General features: G+C 40.9%; 1 protein-coding gene across 6 annotated transcripts in view; it reads left to right on the top strand.

Moving 5' to 3' along the window:
• MAGI2 (membrane associated guanylate kinase, WW and PDZ domain containing 2) overlaps positions 1 to 14355 on the top strand; it is a 1066131-nt gene that overhangs the window by 521087 nt on the left and 530689 nt on the right. Inside the window, exon 1 of one of the 6 annotated variants that reach the window (XM_040413080.1) lies at positions 617 to 750. The exons of the other annotated variants lie outside the window; for them this stretch is intronic. The gene's annotated coding sequence lies outside the window, so the exon portion shown is untranslated. Of the gene's footprint in view, positions 1 to 616; positions 751 to 14355 lie in introns of those variants that run through there. 6 annotated transcript variants of the gene reach the window in all.

The following is a 14355-nucleotide window of genomic DNA, read 5'->3' as shown; positions in this document are numbered from 1 at the left end:
CAACGTTACACCAACGGGCAGGCATGAATATTCATGTTTTTGGATAAAAATGATATTTGAGATGGATGTTTTTTGTATAGGGGATGGCTATCAATATTTTTTTATACAGTATTGCCAACTTCCCACGCTATGTGACATTCTATTGCCTTTTATATTGACTTCCGCATCCTATCGGTTTGAGTTTATTTGCTTTAAATCAAGTTTGCACCTTATACTGAGATGTGTCCAATAACTGTATACATATTTTAGCTGCAACTTAATCTGGAGCTCACCCAATGGGAAACCTGGCCATAGGTGTTTTATTGATAGTATTAGAACGATATCAATGCCGATAAATATCATGTACATCCTAATCCCCATTGATTGAAGTGCTTCCTTGTTATGATGCCATATAGTGTCACAAACATAGGGTGACAACTCAGTCTGCAAAATTATCATTCAGCCAGGAATATTATGACTGAGCAGCTTGATGCCTATTTCTGCTCATTCTGGGTAAGCTAGTTAAAGGGCAGTCTGACAACCCGAAATAAAAAGTCAGCATCATGCCAAAAATCCCTCCAGTATCTTACTTCAGTGTATGTAAGTTTTTCAAAGGCATGACCGGTGGAGGCTGGGTGCATTGTGCTAGGGTAAAGAGGAGCCAGTGACAGCAAAGGGAAGGCTGGCTGGTCTGAATTCTTGCTTTGCAACCACTGAAGTGACACTGGACTCGGTTCAGAAGCAGCGGCTGGCTTAAATATTCAGCAAAAGGTAAGGAGCCTTAAAAAGCTACTTGCTAGAGTGTGATAAGGGATTAATGCTGGCAAAGAGTCGCGATAAACCTGACTGATGCTTATTATGCACATTTCTTTAATATAAAGGCAGCTTTTTATGTCATTCTGTATTGCAGGCAGCAGCTGTCGGTATGAAATACCTCTAGCCATCATTACGGTTTCAAAATGTTGATTTTAGGTTTTCGAATGTCTTTAGAAAATGACAATGTCCACACCTTCACACCACCCACCCTCAAAAAAAGAGGTCCCTTTTCGAGAAGACACAAAATACCCGTAATTGTTTTCTGTGCTGGAGCCTATGAGGCTTCTGACTGATCCCTTTGAAGAGATGATATTGTCCAGGCAGCAGATACTGCTGTTGTGATGGGTGCAATCGTAATTCTACACAAAGACAAAAAAGGGATCCTTTCCATAGATATTCGGTTTGCAGGCTGCAGATCATTTGACTGTGTTAAATGCTTTATTTGTGGAAATCGATGCCATTGTATCAGGCGAGCAGACAATGCAGCTCTCGTACATCAGAGGAACTACAATACCTTAAGGTTCTTTCTTTCATAGGGTTCTGAACTGATCTGACTTCTTTGAGATGGACCATGTTACCATTTGTGTTGTGTCACCTTGTAGTAAATAACCAAAAGAAGCAATAAGATAACATAAGACTAGTCCAACATGCAATAAAACACTAGCTTCCAAAGATAATGCCGGCAAATGTGACCTTAGAACGCTCGCAGATGTTAAGATGGCAGCATAGAAAGCTGCATTATGGTATTTGCAATCCTTTTCTGTCAAAGAATAGTTAAATATTAGCTCTTATTCAGAAAGTGGGCAGAGGTGGGATTGTTTACTAGCCAAGTGTAATTGTGCACAAAGCCCTGACAACCTATATAAGATCTTTGCCTACACCGGGGAACATAGATGGAATCACTGATGGAAACAGGATTTATAGGGGAGACTCTGTCCTGTTCAGTGACCACTTAGAAGATCTGAATGTACAACCTTCATCATATTTGAAACCACAAGTGACTGGTTGAACTGGCAAGAAGAGTTAACTATCCATTCAGTAATCTGCTTTTTAGAATTTATGAATCGACTATGGTTTACTCATTACGTGATAGTAGACATGTAGGACAAGTGTGACCTTCTGGAGGTAGACTGTGCCCCTGTTCCCTTGCATTGACCAAAGTCTACGGCATTTATTCAAATACTAAGCCTATCGTTTAGAGCTATAGGCCTTTGTGATAATTGTTCCATGGAAATATGCAAAATGAACAGTAAACTATAAAAGTAATGTACAACATTGATATTAGTTTTTCGTCTATGCATGGCAGGTTATCATTGAGCGTTTCGGGTGTGAACAGGAGTCCTAAGGGCATCAGTGACTCATAGACGTGTACTGTCCATTGATTTAGTGTGTTTATTCACCCAGCTTTGGTCTATGCTGTGGGCCAAAAACACCCATTGAAGTCTATGGGTCTGTTAAAACTACTGGCAGAACACAGATGTCATCACTGATCCATTTCATTCAAAAATGTTTTAACGTGTAAAAAACATGGAGACCGGTCCTGAACTCTTACTTTTTAGATGCAAAACTCTGATGCAACACCAAAACTTCAAAACTGACACTGGTGTGTGCATGAACTCTAATTCACTATTAAGACAGGCCTTTCTATGTAATAAACAGCATATACATGCACTGCTTCAGTTGTCAGTTCTTGGCTTAAAAATATGTTCTTTTTTTAAGGCTATGTTCACACATTCAGGATTAAATGACAGTGTAGGTGCAGATTCTGTACATAAATCCCTCAAATCTATTCCAATCCACATCTAATGCAAATAAATAAGGTATTTTATAGAGCATGTAAATGCTCCATAGAAAAGTGCAGAGTTTTATCTGTTCTACGAAAATATAATTTACATGAATGAGAATGGCCAGCTTCTGCACCCTGCAAAATTGGGCCTACTGCTGCTGTCTCTTCTTCATTTGAGTCCTGTGTGGCTTTTCTACCACAACAAAGTAGGAGATACTACTCAGGACACTGGTCATTGGGAGGGGCCCTCCTGTCAGTCGAACAGTTACTTTTTTTTTTTTTACTTTATATCACAACTAAATATTATAACAGTGTAAAAATGATAATAAACATGTTTCTTTTCAATATACTTCATTAAAGGAGTATTCCAGTATTTGATGATATCCTAGATCCACAAGAACGAGGGCATCCCGGATTGAACAGAGGTCGAGCATATGCACTGCAGCATCATTTATTCTCTATAGCTGAACACTGTACTGTCTCATGGAGATGAATAGATCAAAAGTATACATGCTGAACCTGCCACTCTCTTTATTTTGGGGGGTCCTGTGGGTACAGGCCCCTATCCTGCGGATCGGTGGTCGTCCCAACATTATAAAATATGTATCAGATTTCCCCTAGGCAAATTCAAGATCTGTGAACATGGTCATACCATTTATATAGATATAATGGGGCAGATATACTAAGGCTGGTGTTGCATACAGTACAGCAGTCTTAGTGAAAAGTCATTGGCAACAGGCACAGGCCTGGTAATAGATTTGGTGCATATTCCAGCAGTCTGTGAGCCAGAAATTCCTGTGTCACGTTCAGTGATAGAGAGTGCATTAACGTGCTACTTCAGCAAAGTCTAGGAGGATGTCTGCAGCATAGTCTGGGGCCTGCTGGGATGAGAGAGTCCTCCATGAGCGGCATAGATTGTACGGAGTCTATGAGTGCTTTCAGAGAATTTCCCATGTACAGTACAGACCAAAAGTTTGGACACACCTTCTCATTCAAAGAGTTTTCTTTATTTTCATGACTATGAAAATTGTAGATTCACACTGAAGGCATCAAAACTATGAATTAACACATGTGGAATTATATACATAACAAACAAGTGTGAAACAACTGAAAATATGTCATATTCTAGGTTCTTCAAAGTACCCACCTTTTGCTTTGATTACTGCTTTGCATACTCTTGGCATTCTCTTGATGAGCTTCAAGAGGTAGTCCCCTGAAATGGTTTTCACTTCACAGGTGTGCCCTGTCAGGTTTAATAAGTGGGATTTCTTGCCTTATAAATGGGGTTGGGACCATCAGTTGCGTTGAGGAGAAGTCAGGTGGGTACACAGCTGATAGTCCTACTGAATAGACTGTTAGAATTTGTATTATGGCAAGAAAAAAGCAGCTAAGTAATGAAAAACGAGTGGCCATCATTAGTTTAAGAAATGAAGGTCAGTCAGTCAGCCGAAAAATTGGGAAAACTTTGAAAGTAAGGGCTATTTGACCATGAAGGAGAGTGATGGGGTGCTGCGCCAGATGACCTGGCCTCCACAGTCACCGGACCTGAACCCAATCGAGATGGTTTGGGGTGAGCTGGACCACAGAGTGAAGGCAAAAGGGCCAACAAGTGCTAAGCATCTCTGGGAACTCCTTCAAGACTGTTGGAAGACCATTTCAGGGGACTACCTCTTGAAGCTCATCAAGAGAATGCCAAGAGTATGCAAAGCAGTAATCAAAGCAAAAGGTGGCTACTTTGAAGAACCTAGAATATGACATATTTTCAGTTGTTTCACACTTGTTTGTTATGTATATAATTCCACATGTGTTAATTCATAGTTTTGATGCCTTCATAGTCTTCAAACTCTTTGAATGAGAATGTGTGTCCAAACTTTTGGTCTGTACTGTATATTCCTGTTCAGAGGCCTTGTGCCCGCTGGGAAACAAGGTACAGACTGAACTGTGCAAATCTACCGCACCCCAGTGTTTCCTTGTTACTGTGAAGGTGTTCAGTGAGCCTATTATAGGGATTTCCCCTGAAAGGACACCTATTCTCTATCTCCACCGATCAGAACCACCACCGCCCGTCAGACACTGATCTACCCGTGTTCTTTTTGTGAATATCCCTTTAAAGAACTGAAACCATTAGGCTTGTGCCTATAAAGACTGTAACTGATAAGTTTTGCGCCATTACTTGTAACTGTGTTGGAGCTGTGTGCCTACTTGTGACTGTAACAGCCAAGCTCGGTGCCACTGGGTGTAACCATTATGCATGTTCCGCCTGTACCTTTTGATTTTTGCTGTATCTGACTCAAGTTCTGTGCCATCTTTGAGTAGGGTAAAATTGATATATTGCCCCAAGGCACATACAATATAACTTGTGTGCTAGAAAATAGTCTGAGGTGAATTTATAAATGTACAGTATCTGTTCTTCATTGCTCTTTAACAAGAATTTTGTCCTTGTCCTATAAGATTTCGTTAGAACTGACATCAATGGCAAGCACGTATTTTCTCTTCAGAATGATAAGACTGGCATTAAGTCATTCCAGATTATCACACATCATGAAACTATATATCTGAGGGAGTTTTGCAATGACAATGAGATAAATGAGCGCATGGAATGGTGAGAAAAGCTACAGTACTACTATTCAGAATAACACATTTCCATAGCAACCCGTTTGTGAAGCCATGGATGGCTGGGAAAGTTACTGTACATCTCTAGACTAGAAGTTGTGTGAAAAATTATAGCAGATAATCTACATGATGTTCTTGTACAACAAGCCATGCTCTACGGAAAGATAAAGGTAAGTTATCATATAATCTACTTCTGCCCTGTCTCTGAAATGGAGTCGCCTGGAAAATGGCACCTACTGTAGATGGTGACTTTCAAAGGCAAAGCTTTTCTTATTAGAAATACACATCAATGTAGGATACTGATGGTTTCCCAGCTTTGGAGGCTGGAGTATTTTTTGGAATTGGATTCTTCCCTGCTATTTTTTTGCATTCATTTTGCTTTAGCTTCCTGTGCTTACCTATATTAGGGTCAGTTACAGTACTAGCATATTTGTGGCACTGTGTGTATATATATATATATATATATATATATATATATATTGAAACAGTGAGAGGTCTGGTCTGGAAAAACAGGTATTTTCCTCCCAGCATGTGCTGCTGGGCTGATTTACAGCCAGGTGAGATCAAATACCGGACTGGATTTTAAGTGCCGGTCTGAGTTTTGGCAGCATCTGGTTGTCCTTAAATAGGCAGCTGGGCTCAGAAGCCAGGTCTCTGGGTTGGGATCTGGGAGCCTTGTGTCTGGATGAAGGCTTGCTACCTGTTTGGAGTAAAAACAGGTTGGTGCTGCTATGGTCAAGGACTCTTTGAGGCAGAATTGCCACATGGTGTGAATTACCACCAACACCGCAAGGTGACTTTTTTACTTGATTTTGACAGCTTGTTTTGTCACTTCCAAAATAGATACCGTAACCATCAATTGAATACACATAAACGTGCTAACCTAGCCTATGGCATAAATATAAATAGACAACCTACATAGAAAATGCCAGACCGCTGGTACTGAATTATGTCCTTTATTACAAAATCACATTATACAACATACATGATTAAAAGAATCAGTGCAGGAGATAAAAGCAACATCACTGGAGGAGACATGCGTGAGACGGAGTCCCCATCATGGAAAAATGTACAGGAAACATGGTCATGCATATAGAAATTCATACATGCTAAGATAAGGGACATTTACCCGTGCAGAAAGTCTCCTCCAGGATGGCGCCAACCCCAACGCGCGTTTCGGCGTACCTTCGTCTGGTACGCCGAAACGCGCGTTGGGGTTGGCGCCATCCTGGAGGAGACTTTCTGCACGGGTAAATGTCCCTTATCTTAGCATGTATGAATTTCTATATGCATGACCATGTTTCCTGTACATTTTTCCATGATGGGGACTCCGTCTCACGCATGTCTCCTCCAGTGATGTTGCTTTTATCTCCTGCACTGATTCTTTTAATCATGTATGTTGTATAATGTGATTTTGTAATAAAGGACATAATTCAGTACCAGCGGTCTGGCATTTTCTATGTAGGTTGTTTGTTTTGTCACTTGCCTAAAGTGTGAATAATCTTGAAACCACGGGCGAATCTAGATTCCACTCGGTCACGAGGGGAATAAAGAAAACAAGAGTGAAGGGGGGCGCACAATAGGATAGTACATTCAACACAAGTGTCAATTCATTGAAGGAAAAAGGTGCTCACCTTTTAGGGTTGTGCAAGAAATAGGCACAACACTATTGTAGACTTGTAAGGAAATATATAGACCCTTTTTGTCCAGGAATGCAGCTGTAGAAGAAGTTTCTTTGGGATCGGATGCCCAATCCCCCAATGGATGCTTGTAGGAAAGGAGGTTCTGGTCAGGTGCAAAATGACTGGTGTAGCAGGTCTTTGAAGATCAAATCTTCTTTATTTTCATAGATACCATGTATACATAAAACAACGCATTTCGGGGCTCAAAGTGTCCCCTTCTTCAGGTTATTAGGACATAAGCACCTTTTATTATGTCCGAATAACCTGAAGAAGGGGACACTTTGAGCCCCGAAACACGTTGTTTTATGTATACATGGTATCTATGAAAATGAAGATTTGATCTTCAAAGACTTGCTTTTCACCAGTCATTTTGCGCCTGACCAGAACCTCCTTTCCTAAAGTGTGAATAAAACACTGAACTGTTTGATCCAAATAACTTGTTGTTGCCTCTCTACTGTGTCTGCTAATCCTTTCTACCAGAGCGAAACCCCACAATATATACTGTATAAATATAGGACAAGCAGTGCAAATTACACTGCGCCATCTTTACAAGCGAGATCACACGCAGGTAATTGTGAAGCCGAAGTAGCACTCCTATCCTGAGGATAGGTCATCAATATCTTTGCACTGTACATTCCCTTTAATGCCTTCGGATTTAGAAAGGGATGTCATAAAAGCTCCTATAGGTGTAGTGTATATGGGACCAGGTTAAAAATAGCAAAGGAATTGCAGCTAGTGATGGACGAACATCTGCCGGGACGGTTCGCGAACGCGATCAAATGTTCGCAAACCGCAAGTTCGCAGCGGGTCCCATTCATTTTAATAGCAGGCGAACCTGAAAAACATTTAGCTCATATTTACAGCCAGGAAATAATTACTAGAAGTGCACAAATAGTCCCACAACATGGACAGTGACATACCAGATCTATTATTCGAATTTGCGATCTCTATTCATTAATTTTTTCAATGCGAAATATCGGCAATATAATTTTTGCGTACTCGCATGCGCAAATGCACTATACAGTACCCAAATGCACTATAAAGAAAGTATATTGGTATATAACACCCCGCTTCAATCCGTTTTTTTGGGGGGCGACTGGTATATCACACCAGTAGAAATTATTTGTTCCAATAACGCTTGTCCCTCTATTTACCTGCAGTATCGCAGCAGAACCGCACACAACTGCCGCACAATACAAATACACTATAATATACTTTCTAACATAGAAAGTATATTATAACATTGTACAAGGAAGGCAATCCATTAGAATGTACATAAAGATAAAACATAACCTTTAATAATGTTACTATGAGGGTCCATTCACACGTCCGTAGGTGTTTTGCGGATCTGAAAAACACAGACACCGGCAATGTGCATTCCGCAATTTGTGGACCGCACATCGCCGGCACTATAATAGAAAATTACTAATCTTGTCTGCAATTGCGGACAAGAATAGGACATGTTCTATTTTTTGGTGAAAACGGAAGCACAGATGCGAAAGTGCGGATCCGCAAATGCGGATGTGGACAGCACATTCTGGCCCCATTAAAAAAGGAATGGGTCTACATTTTGCGGAACGGATGTGGACCCATTTTGCAGACGTGTGAATGGAAAAGATATCCCTTAAAATGAAAATAAATTAAATTATTAAAGTTAAGCAAAAAGCATAGATGTGGTAGGCAATAACAAGTGCTCGGCGGCACTAAATCAGGTGCTCGGCGGCACCAAATCAGAAACCATATGTCCTACTACAATCCGGGGGTTCCAGTGCACATCCATGAATCCAGGAGGGAAAGCAAAAAACATCTATCCCTGAGCTAGATGATGATGTGGTATTGAAGGACAGGGTGGGCAAAGAACTGTCCCTGATATTGCCCTACAGGGGGCAGGGGGGTGCTATTCTGGCCCTGATAGCCTAACCACAGACCACCCGCCCTGATAAGAGTGACCCCATCCGGAACCTTACCCGATATAAAAATCGCCCTAGTAAGCCCCTAGGCCCCTGACTTCCAGGTGATCACTATATAGATCTATGTGTTTATGACTCTTTATAAAAGTATATTATAAGTATATCGCACCCCTCTGTGTATCACACCTATCGATAGCACACCTATACTAGTGCTTAAAATGACTTTTGTGGCCCTATTAGCTAGTGTTTGGTGTCCCTAACAGTCTGTCCCTGCTCCACACGGCAACCTCTCCCTACACTGGCAAAACACTGAATGTAAAATGGCAGCCAGATCAGGTTTATTTATAAGGTAGGGGGTATGTCCATGTGCTGAAATGTCTCAATTGGCTGTCCTGTACCACCTGATGGATGTGTCATGGGTCAAAGTTCTTCACAATGTAAAAGAATATGGCGGGTGTGAATATCTCCATATGTTCGCATGTTCGGCGAATCGTGAACATGCAAAGTTCGCCGCAAAACGACCGCCGGGCGAACCGCAAGGCCATCTCTAATTGCAGCCTTCATAAAGATCCTGTGAGGGAGTCCGACTCTGAAATATTGCATTGATTGGATCTTTTGGGATTGCAATGATTTTATTTAATGTACGTGTCTGTTTGTAATATATATATATATATATATATATATATATATATATATATATATATATTAAACGGGTTATCCGACCCCCTCTAACATGAGATGTGCTCCCTTCGCCTGTGCTGTATGGCGCAGAGCAAGGGCTTTTTTGTTTACACTTTCGCCGTCACCGGCATTGATGGGAGGGCTTTAGCACTACCGTAGCCGTTTTATAGGCTAGGGCAGTGCTAAAGCTTGCCTATCAGTGCCGGTGACGTCACTTATAGAGCTTACCCTATGGAGAGAGCGGTATGTTACCGGATCTCCATAAAAAGCCTTTGCCTTTGGTGCAATTCAGCGCAGGGCGAAGGAGAATATCGGAGCTTGAAATGCTCCGATGCTCATAGCAGGGGGGCTGCCTGGGTGAAAATGGGGAAATGTTCAGAACCCGGAAAACCAATTTAAAGTTTGAGTAGCTTACATAGTATACAGTATTTATCTGCCCCCCTTTCTAATAACTCCCATGTACTCCTAGACACTTTGAGAAGATGACAGTAAAGCTGACCATAGACAGATGGATTTGTCTGCTTCTTTAGCCCCATTCAATTGGACCCATCCATGAGTGGACTCCTGTCACGATTTCCTGCTGTTCAGTCATGGAAACCACACAAAGAATGAATGTCTTTTCTTAGTTCACTCTGGAAGACTGCATGATCCTCAGACAAAATCCTCCATGTGAACCCTAAATTATATTCCACTATAATGTTTGCAGATTCCAATGAGTATCCATTTATAGCTTGAGATCTTTACAACATTAGATCATCAACATGCTGAATAATCGTTAGCTCTTCTGGAAAAGAATAAATCAGATTATAATAATATCTTGTTTGGGAGTATAATTGATACTACAGCTCAAATTCTTGTCACAGTCAATAGACATATTTGTATATTGAGATCATTTTGAGCAGAATGGAAAGCTAATTCCCACAGTTCATGGAGGCCATGCCCCATAAGCAGTTAATCCTAGTGGCTAAAACTCCATTATATATTAGGAGGATGTTTGTCTGTGCACAGGGCAATCTACATAGATGTAGCTTTCAGGCTAATAATTTACTGGTGAGAGGTTGTTGACAGAAGCTTTTTTTTGTTTTTTTAGCAGTTTTGCTTGTTTTTTTGACTTTGTGTTTTGGTTTTGGTTTTTCTTACGAAGCCCATACTGTTTCTCATTTTATATCTTTATATACTTTTGTGCTTGGATAATTAAACTTAAAGTGCATAAATACTGTAAATGGATGTCAAATAAGTTAAAAGGAGGAGGTGCATAAGTTTAATTTTTTGTTATTTTAGCATCTAATACAGATTTGAAACACACTCTTAGTTTTGGAAAGTAAAAAATAAATCTGAGCTTTTGAAGACATTTGCTTATTCCTTCCTGGAGGTGCTTTTTAAGCATTATGATGTTCAAGTGTGTGAACACCTTTCTTCTAATATGGTATTGAGATGTGTTTGCAGACTGGATTGGACACATTCACCTAACATCCTAAAATGGGTGGGGAGTTTGATCTCACCAATGCCATATTATGCCTTGTCTCAGTGTAAATAACCTGTATGCTTGACCAATAATATTTTTTTACTTCTTAATGGTGTTTTTCCCCTATAGAGATGTCAAAACACCTGAAATAACACCAAGAGCTGCAGCAAACTGCATTTTCGAAAAGAAGACCGACAAATAATGCCACCTAATTTACAAAAATTCCATTAGCAAAAAAGTTGCCGTAATTTTTAACGTTACGAGTAGCTTTAGCAAAACTTTGAAGCCATTAAAGGGGTTATCCAATTTCACAAACAGTCCTCCCATGTGCCGGGCCCCTCAAAGGGGATATACTTACCCTGCCCCTGGCACCACTCCTGGTCTCCGCATTGCCGCTGCTGCTTCTCCCTGTACGCGGACGTTGGGGGGGAGCAGCCCTAGCATCGCGTGTGATGCTAGGGAGGCTCGTCCCCTTCCCCGCCTGCCAATGGCTTGGAACTGTTGTTAAGACAAGGTGGCTGTTGGCTGTGATGCAGCCATCACTGGGAAACAATAGTGTTCAATGATACAATTACAGTTTTGCCTTGGTACTGATGAAGGCCGCATCAGAGTTTGCAGGACGGCCTACTGCCATCATGTATAGTTTGGAGATAAGACCAACACAAGATGTCATAGTATGCAGCGCCATTAGCTACCATGACCGATCCCATCTAGTATTCGTGGAGGGAACATTGACCAGCCTTCGGTATGTTTAGAATTGAGTTAAACCACGACACTCAGAAGTGAAATTAAACATTCTTTTTTTCCATCCAGAATAAATTTTGGATGGAATAAAGAATGTTTAATTTCACTTCTGAGTGCCGTGGTTTAACTCAATTTTATTTGTACCACTGAGCACCACCTACGACGACAGGAGTGCCAACCATCTAGTCTATTTTGGTATGTTTAGGACACAGTATAAACAATACTACTGCCTTTTTTGACTTATTTAGGACATGTGGTATTCTAACAAGATAGCGCCAGCTCGCACACTGTCCGCACAACACAACGTGCTCTCCAGGATATCCAGCACCTCTTTTGGTCAGCTCAATTGCCAGATGGGGCAACGGGTCTAAGTTGAAAGAGTTTGTAATGAGATACCACAGGAGGATATCAGGCATTTGTATAATCGATACCATTCTAGCGTTGCAACCTGTATCACAGCAACGAGAGATGCCACCCAGTATTAAACGGGTTCTGCAGGAATTAAGAAAATGAAAATACTTAAATAGTACTTTATTATAAATATATTTCCAGATACTTTTCATTAGTTATAATGGTTCATTTTGTCTAGGGAGCAATCATTAGGATTGCTCCCCTGATTGTTCCCCTGACAAAGAAGCCAACTAATAAAAGGTATAATATATATATATATATATATATATATATATATATATATATATGTAATATTTAAGTACATATTTTCAGTAATGTTACTTTATTAATTCCCCGAGAACACCTTTAATATGATACTGACTCAGCATATAGCCTGCTGCACAACCCAAAATAACGGGTGCACCACCTTGATTGTGTGATCCTTGACTAACCACAACTAGTGGTTAGCGGTTTATATTTTGTCAATCTCAGCTCATTCATACTACACTGTATATCATGATTCCAGTTATTGCTACATAGGAAACTTTATATTGAGTTGCTATAGCTTACGTGTTAGCTTCATTATACAGAGAAATCTTCTTAAGGTTATATTTCCATGTGGTGTGTCTACTGAGGATGTTTTGATTTTTGGTACATTTTGCCATCGATTGATTGGAGCTGCCAGTGGGGCATACATGCAGCTGCTCAGTTCATTTCTATAGGGGGTCCGGAGTTAGCAAAGCACGGTACACGGCCATCTCTGGAACTTCCATTGAAATGGCAGGGTGCATACTCAACTGACCACTCCATTTCAGGGGGCTTCATGGGGAACGGGGTCCCCGTTCTCGTGATCGGTGGGAGCTCCAGTGGTAGGACACACCCCTCCCCTGATCTAAGTTATGCCCTATCCTGTTGGAGTGGATAACGTTATATAACTAGAACACCCCTTTAAGTCTGAGGCAATGGTTAAACCTCTGTTTGATCTGGATTCTTATTAAAGTGAAGATAAAATAACTTGTTTGAATTCGAGATGTTAAATATAATTTGTCATTTAAATTATTTCGGAACATTCTGCCAACTAAAATTGATGTACGAAGGAAGCAAACTGAATAACACATTTGTAAATACTTCAGCAAGGCTTATAGGTCATTAATAATATTGAATTTCCATTACAGCTTGCTGCAGAAAAACACCGGTTCTGGATAATAAACAGAAGTAGTAAAAGTTACTTGCTGACTGACATGTAACATACCATTTCATTTCAGTGGCACGGCACTAAGCATGAGCTAATCAATTCTAAATTAATCGGATTTGTTACAAATTTCATAAAAATTCGTCCACCAAACGAATCAGAAGCTTATGGGTTCATTTTGGATGAAGATGAATCATGTCAAAACAGAGCCCAGCTCCATTTTACTGTTAATATTGTCGGGGAAAATCACAAGGTAGGAAGAAGATGGAGGATCACATGACACTGGGAAGAAGTGGCAGGAGGGCTGGCCCTGATTGGCTCAGAGGCTAAATGACTTCATTCAGGGAGGCAGTAGGCAGGGAGATGCCTATGCTGACCGAGAAGAAGTGAATGGGTCCGCATCCGTGATGCTGGGAGCACATGGCAGGAGCCCGCATATTGCAGGCCCACTGTTTGCAAGCCACAATATGGCCACGGCCGGGCAACGGTCGTGTGCATGAGGCCTAATGTTCACTGCACATCCTCTCCAGTCTCTTTAAACTGCGCACTCTGGAACGCACGGTCAGTTCATAATAAATAGTTATGAGCGAATTTAGGTTGACGAAGTGGAATTCGATCCGAATTTCAGAAAAAATTCAATTTGCACCGAATCTGAATTTCCTGATGCTTCGTGGTAACGAATCACATTTTTTCCTAAAATGGCTGCTGTACATGTTAGGACATGGAGCAAAGAACTCTGGGAATGAGGGATCACCCACAATCAGCAGCCAGCCAGCCCTGTGATGTCACAACCAAATAAATATCCTCAGCCATCTTGGATTCTGCCATTTTCCAGTGTACTTAGTGCAGGGAGAGACGTTAGCAGGCGCTAGGGAAAGTGCTAGAAAAGACTTTAACCACCTCAGCCCCCAGTGCTTAAACACCCTGAAAGACCAGGCCACTTTTTACACTTCTGACCTACACTACTTTCACCGTTTATTGCTCGGTCATGCAACTTACCACCCAAATTAATTTTACCTCCTTTTCTTCTCACATATAGAGCTTTCATTTGGTGGTATTTCATTGCTGCTGACATTTAACTTTTTTTGTTATTAATC

Source organism: Bufo bufo, chromosome 1, assembly GCF_905171765.1.
Source record: "Bufo bufo chromosome 1, aBufBuf1.1, whole genome shotgun sequence".
In the NCBI taxonomy this organism is placed as follows: Eukaryota; Metazoa; Chordata; class Amphibia; order Anura; family Bufonidae; genus Bufo; species Bufo bufo.
The sequence above is the reverse complement of the archived record's forward strand: the minus strand, read 5'-3'. Positions and strand labels throughout refer to the sequence as shown.